The 14,731-nt window shown below is 40.2% G+C and overlaps 1 long non-coding RNA gene across 1 annotated transcript; it reads right to left on the reverse strand.

Moving 5' to 3' along the window:
* Positions 1 to 2,981: 2,981 nt before the first annotated feature.
* On the reverse strand, positions 2,982 to 8,928 carry LOC146369241 (uncharacterized). Its single transcript, XR_014797290.1, has 3 exons — positions 8,699 to 8,928; positions 4,571 to 5,022; positions 2,982 to 3,768 (listed from the first exon to the last, which is right to left on the reverse strand). It is a non-coding gene; the product is annotated as an uncharacterized LOC146369241 (long non-coding RNA).
* Between the last annotated feature and the right edge of the window lie 5,803 nt (positions 8,929 to 14,731).

The following is a 14,731-nucleotide window of genomic DNA, read 5'->3' on the forward strand; positions in this document are numbered from 1 at the left end:
AGGCACGCAAGTTTATACAGCTTGAAGTTGGAAAATATGCATAAAAATTATAATACAGCCAAAATACTCACTTCCCTAATAATTGTGCACACAGTGTAAGCATGTAGACATGGTCAAGAAAACCTACTGAAGTTAAAACTAAGCATCAGAATGAGGAAGAAAAGGGATGTAAGTGACTTTGGACGTGGAATGATTGTTGATGCCAGTGTGGTGTGATGAGTGTATTATATGTATGAGCTTTTCAAACAGTAAAGGTGCAAAAAATTATTGGAATATGGTGCTTTTTTTAAGTAAATTTGTATCAACAATTATTTTTTATTATGGATTAACACACAGAATGGTTCAAAATAAAGATTTCATTGATTAATTTCTGTTGCAACATTCAGAGGGTAGGATCAGGCTACTGCGTGAACAACAGTATAGGATACAACATTTGTATCCTATACATATACTACCAGAAGACAATCTGAAGAGCCACAAAAAGAATACTTTGTCTCCATCTGGCCCATTGTGTTCATCTGGGGTTAAACACCATAATATGTAAGCCTCAAAACAGTATTTTTTTCATCTTATGGCACAGATGTGTCTGGATACTTCAAATAATCATTTAGGCTGGTTATAAACGTCATCAGTATTACATCTATCGTGCACAGGAGAATGAGATTCAAGTTTTCAGTTTTCTTTCTTTCCGTCTAAGACTCTCACTTCAGGTTTTCCTCTCAAGGTCCACTTGACACGATAAGACACGACAACAAAGTGGGAGATCAAAGGTTTCAATAGAAGCAGATCATAAAAACTGCTGCTCTTTGGTTGGATCGCAAAGTCCTGGATATAAAGCAATGCATCTGACTTAAAGGTGGGAATGAAAAGTGTTTTTCAACGACAATAATAAATGGATAGGAAGGCTTTGGAATAGGTACAAGAACCTTGGAAATGCAAACACGAACAAGGGCTTTAAACAGGAATTATGTTCTATTTCTCAGTGTTGGATTTTAGTTTGTTTTAGATTTTGAAGAAGTTTGCCTCTATTTGGCATTTATGTGAGTTTTAAAACCACCATAAGAGAGTAGTAACTTTTAAACAGGAAGGATCTGAATTATTCAGAGTGAGGACATGACTTCACATTTATCCCAGGTAACTCTATTCTGATAGTCAACTGTACTTCAGGAAGTCCAGACCTTCAGTTACCTTCAGCTCTGGACAAATTGCCCAACCTTGTGATTAGGAGGGGCAGCCAATCAGAGGAAAGTTGACTTAAAGGAAGAGATGAGAGGCTGAGCTAAGGACCACTATAAGATAAAGAGGGCTCATTTTAAAGTGTGAACCATGCTAAGTCGCTTTAGTAGAGGCTAAACTGGAATAGAATATAACATAACAGGTCCACTTTAACTATCAACTTATTCCACTAGGTGTCAGTGTCGAACTGCACTCCTGTGTCTGATATCCCCCATCATGTTTGTACTTAAAGTCTGGCATAGTCTCTGTGAGTACTGTGAAACTTGAGACTCACATTACTACCCCAGTCTTGCCGAATGACCTCAGACACACAGCACTTGATCTACGGAGCATATTTACCTTTAAGAATGCTATTCATGGGTAAAGAATCAACCTCTTTCAAATTTAGGAAGACGTGGAGAGGTTTGGCTTCGGTGTGTAAATCAGTTAGTATTAAATACTTCATTGATCTGTCGAAGAGCTGTTAAGAATGTGAGAGCTATAGTGATTGGGGTTTTATTTTGAAGGGAGATATTGAGCTGTGTGCGATCAACCTTGCTATGACGGCAGTCTCAAAGTTCAGTGCAGTGTCCGCCAACAGGCCAGATGAGGGCGCCGCCTCCTGCTCCATCCTTTGTCCTCAGTCGCAACCCGCTCTGTATAATCACAGCAGGAGAAAATAAATGCTGTGACATAAGGCTGTTTAATCCTCTCTCCGCTGAAAAATGTATTCTGTCACGCAGCAATCTGCTCTCCCTTCCTGTCTGTCCTTATTGCAGTAGCAGTGCAGAGCCACAAAATTACTCTCTTATAGTTCTGTGTTCATTTTTCTTTTTTCTTTTTGTAAATTTGGTGTATTGTGTATCTATTTCCTTTCTTTAGGTTATGTAGAAAAAAAACCTATAAATTACAAACAGCCTTACAGTACATCCTGCATACACTTCTATTTTTCCTGTATTGTATATTCAGTGCCAGGCCACAAGCCGCAGCGTGCCGGAGCCCTAGAGGGTCTTCATCTTGGCCTGGAATGTCAGTCAGGTGATCAACAGGTCGTGGTTTGTGTGCCAGCACAGCCAGAAAACATGAAAAAGATTCTGCCACACAAAGATTGATGTAATAAGGGAAGACCTGGTGAGCAGCCAGGTTTTCCACATCCTGAATGTCATCAAGGAGTTCTGCAGCAAATTAGTAGGCTACTGCACTTCAGCTACATTACAGATTTAAAGATTTAAAAAGAAAAGAAAAGAAAAGAAAAGAAAAGAGAAGAGAAGAAAAGAAAAGAAAAGAAAGAAAAGAAAGGGCAACAGCAGCTGACCTGACTCGTAATCCCTAGTTTGAGTAAATCTTGAAAAACAAAAGCTTCTAAAACTGACTTGTGTCTCTCATTTTGCCATCTTTGCATGTTAGAAACCTTATCTTTTAAACACACACACACAGTCTGTAAAACATGCAAATCCGAAGTCCAAACTAAAAGGTGACATTTGTCAAGGTTATGAGTAATAGTGATGAGTAATGTCACCTTTATGTATAAAATTGGCAGGGTGAAAATCTGACATCTTGTAGCAGCATATTTGCATGTCTTGTAATTAGGATGTGTTAGTTTAAATCTGAATTTGGGCATTCCAAATAACAGTAGCTTTGATGACAAATGATGACAGGCCCACACACTATATGCTTTATTTTATGCAATATGGCTAAGGAGTATTGTTCAACCTCTTTCTAAAGCCCGACACCCTGTTCCTGCATCAGAAAAGGAGGAGGATGCAGGGAGGGAGAAGAGGGTGAGGCTATGTCTCCACACAGCCCTGACCTCCAGAAGTCCAGCAACCTGAGATCCTCAATGAAATATTTAAAGCTTCTGTTTTATCCGCAGTGCGTTGGTCAAGACAAACTGCGGGCCTGCATGACGTAATGCCAAAGCCATTCACCAGCTGTCTGATTGGTCCAAGCTGAGCAGGGTGGTCAGGTGTCCTGTGCCTCTGTGGCCTTTTAAGGCATTATGATGCCCCGAGGCTTCACATTTGACTCATGACTATCTGCTCCAAGTTATGATCAATCACTGTTGGCTACAGCACTTTCCACAGCAAGGCTTTTAGCAGTGAGCCTGCCTTGTGTGTACATTCTCTAACAAAGGCAATTTCATCCAATCTATGTGTATAAAAGAGACAGTGTATGCTTTTTTGCGACTTTAGGCCTCCAGCTTTATGGTTTAATAAGTTCACAGGCAAGAGCAGAAATTAGTTTTTTTTATGTGCTGCAACATGAATAAATTTGTATTAGGTTTCATGTATGATTTTTTTTACAGCATATACATAATAATAAATTGAGCCAGAGTGCCAGGTTTCTCGTGTTGATGTTAGGTGGCAGGCAGTGCTCTCTCATGTTACAAGCTCTGTTTCACTGGCACGGCAGGGGGTGGACGAGGTGGCAGTGATGCCGGTGCAACAGCAGCAAGCGGTACAATGATGCTGCTGGGTCTTTACTAATAGATGAGCCGCTGATTAACACGCCTCCCCAACCAAGACCACCACCGGGCTGCTTGTTCTGCAGAGCCTAAAGCAGGAGAAGACAGCAGAGAAACAGTGCTAGTGATGACAGGTGGTACAGGAGTCATACAAATCACCTTGCAGAAGTTGGTTTGTTTGGGGGGGGGGGGGAATACATGATGATATATATAGATGATATAACAGTAGATTCTACTTTCTACAAATAATAATAATAATAATAATGATTAAAAAAAAATAGCAGGACTTAAAATCTAAGCCAGTTTATTTTTTTTTTGCAATTTGCTTTTGTGTTTGTTTGTTTGAGCAAAACTGGACATTCCTGCAAAAATATACATTTTGTTCGGGTTATTAACATTTTCCCGATGTTGCATGCTTTGATCCCCCATCTGAACAATTAGGTTGAAAATTCATATTTTCTCAAAAAGAATGAACAAATCATTGTCATAATCCTCATGATTTAATATAATTGAAATGCAATTATATCACTAAGATGTAATTATTGTATCCAATATACCCAGCAAATAAAGATAAAAAACAATAATTGCAATGACTGTATATGATATAAAAGATCAATCAGCATTTTTTCCTGTGACACACTTAAAAAAAATATATATATATATATATATATAGAGAGAGAGAGAGAGAGATAATATCCTGATTTTAATCTATTCAGTTATTCTTTTCGAACAACAGACTAAATCTTGCCCTATTATTATTTCATCCTATGGCCCTCCATCCGATCCCTCCGCTGGCACCTGTTTCATCTGGCTTCGGCACGACAGCACAGAACCAAATGAGTATTTTAAATATTCATCGAGTGCTGCTCGTCTCCTGTATACACTACCGACCTCTCACACAGATGATCCGGGGCTCCAATTTCAGAATTTCCAGGTGGAAACCACTTCAAGCCAGTGAGGGGCTCCGTGCTCATGCTCTCCATCAATTGAGCACCAACGACGAGTCGCCGAGGATTAATTTCACTGTCGCTATTCACTCTGAAATGAGTGTAACCAGACCCAGTTCCATCACCTCTAAATATTAGACGAGTTTTGTCTGCTTCGTTATCTGCCTCATTATCAACAGCAGGTAAATGGACTCTGTATGGCCATCGGAGAGGACGATGGGTAGTACTGGCCCTCATATATTAGGCATCCAAGAGTGAACTAAGGACACTCCGGTGATGTGCAGCTCTGCGTAAAACCTGGAGGAGGATGAGGACGACATCAGAGGCCCACTAAAGGCCCAGCGCTGCGTCAAGACACCAGGCCCACATCAGGTTCGCCAGGTTGTATGGTTTTCACTGGAAGGAATAATAAATAGAAACTTATAAATCAACTATAATGTAGGTGACTAAAAAAAGAAAATAAAAAAGTAGAACCTGTTATGTCCTACAGTGGTGTTACAGCAAAGGCATTTTTCTTGCTATCCTCGGACAGGAAATGTTACGCAATCTGCACAGAGTAACCGGCAGTGCAGGCTTTAAATGCAGTGTTTGATAACCATTAGCCATCTGGACGTAGTCATTTGATCTTACAGCATCTCGACCCAAGAACTGCAGCCTCAGCCGACTAAAACTAATCCCGTGATGGTGGTAGTGTGTGGGAGGGGGTGCTGGTGGAGCTGGGATAGATGTCCCAAAAAGTCTATCTGATGCACGGTTGCTTTATGTCTGAAAATGCATCACAGGCCATGTCAGTCAGCACCTAATCTTACGTTTGGTACATCAGTTACTTTCTTTATTGTGCTTACTTTTTAACAGAATGTGAAACACTGAAATAGGAAGCGGATGCACTGCTTTATGCCTTTATTTTATCCCTCTTCCTCTCATTGGGAAAGTAATGTGGTCTGCATGTGCTGCAAAGGTAGAAAAAGATGCGAAACGATGGTGCACCAGTGATCTATATAGCAACCCAGGCCTGCAGGCCATTAGCCAGGCACCAGGCCGGTGAGGAACCGTGTAGTTGATTTTTTTTAAAGCATTTACAGAGGAATATCCTACTTTTCGAATATATCCTACAATAAATATTGAATTTTAAATTCACATTACAATGTATAAAGGACGAAAGAACTGATTAAAATCAATTTAGCCCACGTGTTTGCATTAAGATTGCAGAAAAATGCTAAGATGCAGAAAAAATAGTCAGGTTCTGTAAATGTTAATTCCTATCATGTGGTCAGAAAGGCCCAATTTAAATTTGCAATTTTCCTCTCATTCCTATTTTTTTTTTTTAACTGTCTAAACATATTTTAATGTCTTAAAATCCACGCGGGTTGTAGGACAAAATAGAATAATCTCCATGTTCCAGCTGGAGAAGAATCCGACACAACCTTTTCTCGGGTTAGCCCAGTCAGAAGAGGGGGTTGGTCCAAATTATTTGTCAGGAAATCGTTTAATCCGGAGACAAAACCAATCCTCATCCACTCAGAGTGCTGCAGTCCCGGGGTTAAAAACAGCGCCCTGTTTGAGGTCTCTTCAGAGAGATCCACTCTTAAAAAGACTGTAGAGGCCCCCAAACGCAGCAGAGCAAAGAGAGGCTCGTGAAGGTTGGATTATTTGATTCGTGGGAAGAGATGCTTGAAAAATGTGTTTTTATTTGCTACCGGGCAATTCCTTGCATGTGTGCTCACAACTCTAACCTAGAGGAGGGAGAGTGGATAGAAGCTGGGTTTGATCCTAGACAAAAAAAGAAGAAAAAAGTCCACTGTTATGAATGCAGGTAGGCCAAACAGAGGTGCGTTTTGTACCATTTTCGGTTCCTTGCGCATACCATTTAAAGGGTAGGGGCCTGTCTCATATTTCACACACAGAAATAGCTCTAAATTTGTTAGTATAAGTAGGATTCAAGTAAAGATTTGAAACAAAAGGACGTTTCAGAAAATTTAAATATTAAATCTTTGGCGAATTTCAGTGGCTGTAGTTTCATTCTTGTCGAGTGTTGTTGCCGCTTTGTGTGTCTGCGCCTTTAAAAAGGTGCACGGGGCACCTATCTTTCTGTAAGTGTGCAGCCGGGACGCGCAGGTAAAAGGGAGGAGGTTTCAGTGTGGGGAGGGGGAACCGGTAGGGGAGAGAGGGGGGGAATAGAGAGGAGAAGAGAGGAGAAGAGAGGAGCGCAGGGCTGAAATTGACATTTGATACTCAGGAAGTTCAGGAGTCTGCTTGGATTTCTTTTGTTTCATTGTAATTCTGCAGTCCTGCTGCGGGCAACACAGACGGGAGGCTTGTGTCACTTCCACACAATGTTAATAGCGGAAAATCCTTAAATGATAATGATAGGTTAAGGACTAAAATGTGAGTTGGGTCCGACTTCTGAGCGGTTCGTGACGCACGACGATGGACTGAGAGGAAGGTACGAACAATATTTCGGTTTTTTGTTGTTGTTTTTTTAACGCACAGGTTAGCAGTTTAAATAAAGCAGCCGAATACACAGGCTAGCTTAAAGAGAGGGTTCACATCAAATGAGAAAAGATGGGCGAGGAGGCCGTGTTACCTACCAAAATACTTGGCTAATATTGCAATTTGTTTTACTTTGTTTTTTTAAAAGATGAATGGTTAATGACCTACTAACAGATCAGTCGTTTTATAAATCTGGCTATTCGAATACTTCAACTTAAAAACTTCAACTGCTATTAATTCAATTTAATGTAAGGTACTACTTTTGTTTAACCTCTTCTGGCGTGAGGGTTAAAAAAAATCCGCACAAATAGTCCGTTAAACGTGGTCGAAATTAATAAGAAATAGACTAAATACCAGAAATGCGAAATTTAACCGCCACCTGATAAAATATTATTTAAATAAATGTTCAATTTAATGCAGTTGTGATAATTAAATAGGCTCTTTTTTATTTTCGGTGATGCTCGAGCTTTGTGGTATGTAATCACGTTGCACCTGCTTCTATTTCCGTCCAATACCAAGAGAATACAGTGAAGACCTCAACCTAATCCTGCGGATTAATACTGAATTGGGTATGTTGAAATTTTTTTCTCTTTTCTTTTCTTTTCTTTCCCATTTTTTTAAAATCCCTGTACACTGAGGGTAATTAGGATTGTATACAGGGTGTGTGGTGTTATGAAACAGGACAGTATTCCTAATCAGGCCAAAAAAGAAAAAGAAAAGGGGGGGTTGCCAGGGGTCCCTAAAATATAAACGTAAAAAAATATAAAGTACTTAGATGTGACTTGAAGTCGATTTTTGTGTGTTTCAGGTCATAAGACTGAATTTAGATCTTGCTGCAGGACTTAGAGGAGTGATAAATCCTCCTGAAATAACCGTGAAGTTGAGGACTTGTAGACTCCCTATTCAGACAAATGCGATTAACAAAGGGCTTTGGAGCAGCTTTGAGGTTAAATTAACGATGACAGAAAGAAAAGGAAGTCCGGACTTTGCAGTGTTAACATTTCAAAAATATACAGCGTGTCTAATCACGATGAAAGGAATTATGAGTGCTTCCTAAACATCCCTTTGGACGTGTTACATCATTTCAGGTAATATTCTCATGTAATCTTGGATTTTTAATAAGTTGGCCTATGTTTGAATTCATGAAATGTAACTATAGCGCCATGTTTAGGTTTAAATTAAGCTGTCAAAGACGACATCAGGAATTCGTCTGTGAGAAAAGCTACATAATTATTGCAAATGTACAAACCTCACATATGTTTTTTTTCCTTTGACAGTTGGTCTTCACGACACATCAAAACAAGATGGCTTTTTAAATTGTTTTTTATTTCCCAGATAAACCTACATTTATCGCTAACAAGAGCAGGTTTCCATGTCTTAAATTATTGAACAAATTGAATAAATTATTGAACAAAATTATATAAGTAATGTTTTCTCTGATTTCATTTTCATTCAGAAATACTGTCCTTGTTTTTCTCTGTTCTACTTCCATGAGTAAGAGGCTCTCATTTAAAAACATATTACTAAAATCTCATGAAGCTCCTTTCTTAACTAATTAAGGTATGGAAAAACACGGGCAAACCTTTAAAGGACACAGGTTCTTCGTCTTCTTTTTTCCGGACTTGGCTTTTTAGTGGTATTGATTTCTCCAGGAAATGGCAATGGGAGTCTAGCTCAGGGAGCCATTTGGGCGTCTGAAGAATCACTTAGTACATGGTTTGATCGCTGGAATCAATGGGAGCTCCGCGCACTGCAGGGCCCAGGGTGAGGGAAGCTAATGGCTGAACCAAGGGTGGGGTGTCTGGGCCCTGCCAGGACAGCGCTGAGGACAGCTAGCTTCTCTCTGATTCGGATTATCTGTGGCGCAAAGATGCTTTTGACAACATATCCAAGGTCAGGAGATGGTTTGAAGGTTATGATTCAGCTGCAGTATCGTGATTTAAACCCTTTTATTTATTATTTCGAAATGAAAGAAAAGAGAAATAGGCTCAGTTGTTTGTGTATATTTTTGTAAGAGAAGCCTTGCATATTTATTTGACAGACATTTTGAATTAGTTGAGTTGCTTCATTGCTGATATCTTAGTCTGACTACAGTCTGACTGGGATTTGTTGTTTTTAAAGATCAGACTTAAATCACAGATACACCACACAATATGTGAATTTATCCTTATTTTCATTTCACTGACACAAAACCTGCAAGAAGCTTTTACCTGTACTCATACTAGTTACAGGTAAACTGAAATAACAACATCAACAATGATAAAAACTTTTTTTATTTTATCACAGATTTTAAAGATTAAAATGAATGGGTCGATATAACATAACTGATGCACCTCAACACAAATACAGCAAGCAAATGAAGAGGTTTGTTAAAGGTGTCACACTTTGAGCAGGTTGATTGTGTAGGGGGAGGGCAGGAGCCAGGATGTAAAGGGATTACTGATCCATCCATGTAAGGGTCATTTATGTGCCAAACTTAAGTTTAAGACATCGGTGGGTTTGATAACTGATCAGTGAAGTGCATACATGTTTCCTTGTTTGGTCTTAGCAAAAAAGCAGTGGCTAATGTATTTTGTCAGTGTTATCCAAGTGGTATTCTGATTGAGTTCTGTGTGAATAAAAAACAGCACCTGTTCCTGAAAAATCTTGGACTTTCACTCCCAAATATTAATTGCTTGACTGTTTAGTAAAAAAATTAAAGAGAGCAAAATCCATCAAGCGTTTTGTTTGGCTTGATTGTGTGTGGGTAAGATGTTGAGATTCAGGGTTAGTATTGCACGAAACCTTGTAAAATGTCCTCTAGATATGTTATAAGCAACAACATAAAATCCGACTTACCAAAAAAACATTAATAGTTGATTTATAACTGCATAACATGCTTATTTATATGTAATTATCAGGTGCGTATGCTGTCAGGGTTAGCTCTCTGTTCCTAGAAATCTAAAAGCGGGAGTATAGGTGATTAGACGGGAACAGGTAGAAGAGGGTGTTTGCTCACTCGTAGGATTGACTGGACTTATATTTAGTTGCTCACATTGAGGCACCTGTTACTCAGTGTGTGGATCAGTCCACTGCAGTGCAGTCAGTCTTGAGCGAAGCTGCGTCACTGCAACACTACGGACATATTGAAGGCTGTGGCTGTTCTAAAATAATTTCTTCACTTGCTCTCATTTCTCTTTCTCTTCTCTCGCACTCTCTCTCCAGGCTGTTGCATCTGCTCTGCTCTTGTGGGTTGGTGGTCTAGTTTGCATAGTTTTGATGACTGTCCCTTGGTGTTGGGGTGACAATGACTCCTGTTCTGTGTATGGCACTGGTAGAATTCACTGTGAGAGCTCACTATCAGTGAATTACCATAGGGCCATAAACAGAGCAGAGAAAGAACCACTTGATGACGATGCCCGTCTATTGCGGCTTACTTTCTGTGGCTCCTCTCTCTTGTGCTTGTGGGTGGGGTGAATGTGATGTAATGACTCTGGTGCGGTTGCATGAGCTGTGCTGCGCTCATCTTGCTTCAGCATCTTTCTGTCCTTAGGTGTCTCTATAACAACAACTGCTTGCATTTGGATGCCCCAGCCACTCCTCTTCTTTGCCCATTTTGGCACTAGCACATTTTTGCTTCTGTATATATACTTTGAGCAATTATGTGTAGTGCCAATATAGGACAAGACAGACTTCCATCGCTTTTGCACAATTGTGGATTGATACATTTGGTATTTATTATTTAAAATGTGCTGATGATTGAACTCTGAATTCTCCTTGCTGTCCCCTTGGTTTCATGTATTTTGGCGGATATGGAGCTGACACTTCTGTTCTAGTCTGTCTTAAACCACGACCCTGGAGGATGATATCAGCACAGCAGGGCTATGAAACAGTCAGCTTATTCTTCACATCGTTTCATTGTTCTTTTTGGTTTAAAAATAACACTTTTTTCTATGCTTTTCAGCTTTAGTTAAATGTCATCTCGTCTTAGTGGCTTCATCCATGTTTATGGCTCATTTGTAAGAAGAGGCCCTACAGCTATCAGGTGGTGTTTGGCAATGGTAGAACTCACACTGGTGAGGTAGATGGATCCGGTGGTTCTAGACTTGCCAACTACTGCCTGAGAGCATCCACCAGCTGAGAACAATGCGGAGACAAAAAATAGCCCCAAGCAGAGAAGCATCTGAAGCTCATTTAAGTCAATGAGTGAGTGGCTGACGGTGGTGAAGGGTGGGGTGAGACTCTGTTCCTCCCCTGCACACCCTGGCCTCAAAGCTCCAGTGACTTGGTATAAACTTTTTTACGAGAAATTTTAAAGAACAATCAGGATCTAGATAAAACTCCCAAAGTGTTTGGCTTCTTTAATTCAGAAAAGATGACGTGCAGGAGGCAGGACAAGTAGAAATCAATTTTTAGCTTTGGGAGACGGTTTCACCTCTAAAAACAAGAAGGAAAAAAAAATCAATGTAAGTGTTTTCTTGAAACAAGATATTTGAATGCAATCAATGAAAAAGTCTAGCACTGCATCCTAAAGTATTACGTTGTTCTCCACTTTGCAAGATCGGGCTGACAGTTTTACCGCATAATTGTTCAAACATGTTGTACTCGGACAACAAGACATATATTCAGCTTACTATTTCATTTGGACAAGTTTAGATCAGAGGAAAAAGAAGAAGCAGAGATTTTCAGAATCAATTTTTTTTCTGATATAGGCTAAACTAACTAATTTGGGGCATGGGGACAGGAGAATAAACAATAATGATGACAAACATGATTTTTAATGGAGAAACTGATACTTCGCAGTTTGTTCCATGAAGATAATGTAATTAAAATAATGGTTCATCAGTCAGTCTTTGACAAGTGGACAAATGAGTGCAGCTCTGCAGTGTGAGAGGGACGAAGTGCTCCACTTTATGTCTAGAGGTTCAGCTCCTCCGCCTTCAGCCAGCCATCAGGGGGTTCCTCTCTTAGCTCCATGGCATAATTGGCAAACCGTGCGGTGTCATCTTACCCTTCTCTTTTCAGTGCAGCCTTTTCCCCTCCTCCCTCCCTTCCCCAAATGGAAAGGGTGGAGAGTGAGGCAGTCTTTCAAATGTTAGTTTGGTTTGCTGTAACAGCCCATTGACAGTTTGGCGCAAAAAAGCAAGCTCCATACTGAGCTTCATATATCTGGGTCAGGGTCTGCTAATGTAGGTGACAGGGGGATCTGGGGATTAAAACCTCTTTATCTGCCTTTGCTTAAATCCTGCTTTATAGCCTACACTTCAGCTTTAGCTAATATGATTTGTATTGTTTGCCTGCAGGCTAGCTATATTTGATCTACGTGGATGTCATCATTGGACCTTTGCAGAGGCTCTTTTGCTTTTTGTGCTGATTGGCCATTAAAACAGAGAAAGGGTAAGTGCTTAGATTGTGGCGATACACATACTACTTGACATAAAGGATCTCAGCTCTGGCTGATATTTTCTGGGCAACTGATTCAGGTTAACTGCACTTTTTGTCTCGTGTTACAGATATATTACGCACGTATAACGCCTAACCGTCTGGGCATGAATCTAAGGATTTGACATGTTCTTAATTGTGTGTGCACACCTGCTGACTCATCACTGAAATGCGTAGTTGTTTATCTAGCATTCATATTTGCTTGTGTGTAATGCAAATAAATACTTTTAAAAGACCGATCCATTGTGTCAGACTCCGTCTAACGATCTTCTTTGCAGCAAAGTGCATTGAGGGATAACCCTTGTCAATTCAAGGCCTTCTCCAGATGGACCGAGCAGCTCAGGTTACACCGCATTTTTCAGTGCCCCCTCTATCCCACAGCCCCCCTGGCCCCTTTCTCTATTTCTCTCTCTCTTTTTCTGTTACACACACACACACACACACACACACACACACACACACACACACACACACACACACACACACACACACACACACACACGGTTTCCTGGGTGGGTAGAGTTGAGCTGAGACAGTGCTTCGCCTGTGTTCTAATGCAGGCTACTGAGCATTAGTGAAATGAGATTATCATCGTTCTTACGCAGTGTCTGGGTTGAAGGTGGACAGAGGTGTGAGCCGGGAAGGTGAGGAGGCCATTATTAGACTATTAGACTACATTATGGGGGAAGACGCTTCATCAGCAACATGTCGGCAAGACGCCTAGATCTAAATTGAAATTGATTTAGAGTGAATTGATTACATTTCCACAGATTAGAAAAGTTTCCATTTTACACTAGAGGGGCATGCATAGGTCAAAAGCAGGGTTCCCTGGCCTAAGGAGCACCTCAAAGGCAGGTTACTGAGTTCATCGACTTGATGAGAGATGCATTCTCAAGTTGTGGTCCAGCCCTATGGGCGAGCGGTAGGAGATTATTTCTTGTTAGAGCAAGCGGGGGCTTGGACTGCAAGTAGTTTGCCCATATGTGTGCGTGCATGCATACACGGGCATAGGGCCTGGGATGCACGTATTAAGAAACGATTAGTGGAGATTAAAGCTCTGCCCCAGAGTCTGCTTGCACGACTCCAGGCAACAAGAATGACCAACCCCTCCCTTCACACCCTGCAGTGCCCCCTGTGGAGCTGGGCCACTGAAGCTCGTGCTGCAGCCTAGTCTGCCGGCAGGGGAGAATCAATATCGCTGCCTCTTCTCTTTTGAGAGCTTTTCCACCACTAAACATATCATATCAGCTATATAAATCCAATCCATTATTATTATTATCACCTCCAGGATGGAGCGCAGGCACTCACACTGAAACCTGGTTGCCTAGATTTTGGTTTGATTTTATGTCAGATGATCTATCTGAAGTTTGAAAGTGTGCACTGCAGTGTGGTGCACCATGATGTCTGCAGTACCTCAGTGCAGCAGTTGAACTTCTCATATGAAGCAATTGGTACAAATGCAGGTGATGTAACCACCTAACAGGTGTTCATTCATCCAGAAGAATGAGGTCTACAGTTATTTAGGTTATTTAGGATGTTTATTCTCATGGCACAATCATGTACAAACCTTCATCAGGGAGTTAAACACATTTCACATAGGAAGGATAGGAGCCTTCAAAAAAAGGACCAGATGACACAAAGCCACCAACTTTCACTACATTTAAATCAGAATTATATTACCAAAACATAAAACCAGGTTTACAAAAACAAGTCAAATCAAAGTGGTAATTTAAGTCAAACTACTTAGTAATTTATGAATCTGAAAAGCTTGTTTTTGAATAAGATACCTATGTCACCTCTTCATGTGGAAAAAGGGATTCAGTTATTTAACAGGCATGTAATGTAAATGGGTTAATGTTATGGAAATGTAGTGTCTAACTAATATTGCCTGTATATGGCATATTTGAGTTCTGCTAAACTATTCTGCAAACGTCTTTTTCTTCTACTAATGTAAGAGACTTTACAGCCGAGACATTCTAGCCAACAAAATGAGGTTTTAGAGTATTTAAAATTATTCATAGTAAACTCCTTTTGAGAGGAGAGGTCAAATAAATAAAGCAACATTTTGCTGGAAGTTAAAAACATATATTATTATCAGATATGTGAGCTCTTATTTTGAAATGAAACTCTCAAGAACTCCATTATCAACTTTAAATAGAGTAAAGAATACATTTATTAAGTGAAGTGCCAGCAT

This window comes from Perissodus microlepis, chromosome 17 (assembly GCF_051167445.1).
Source record: "Perissodus microlepis isolate ML-2025 ecotype Zambia chromosome 17, ASM5116744v1, whole genome shotgun sequence".
Taxonomy (NCBI): Eukaryota; Metazoa; Chordata; class Actinopteri; order Cichliformes; family Cichlidae; genus Perissodus; species Perissodus microlepis.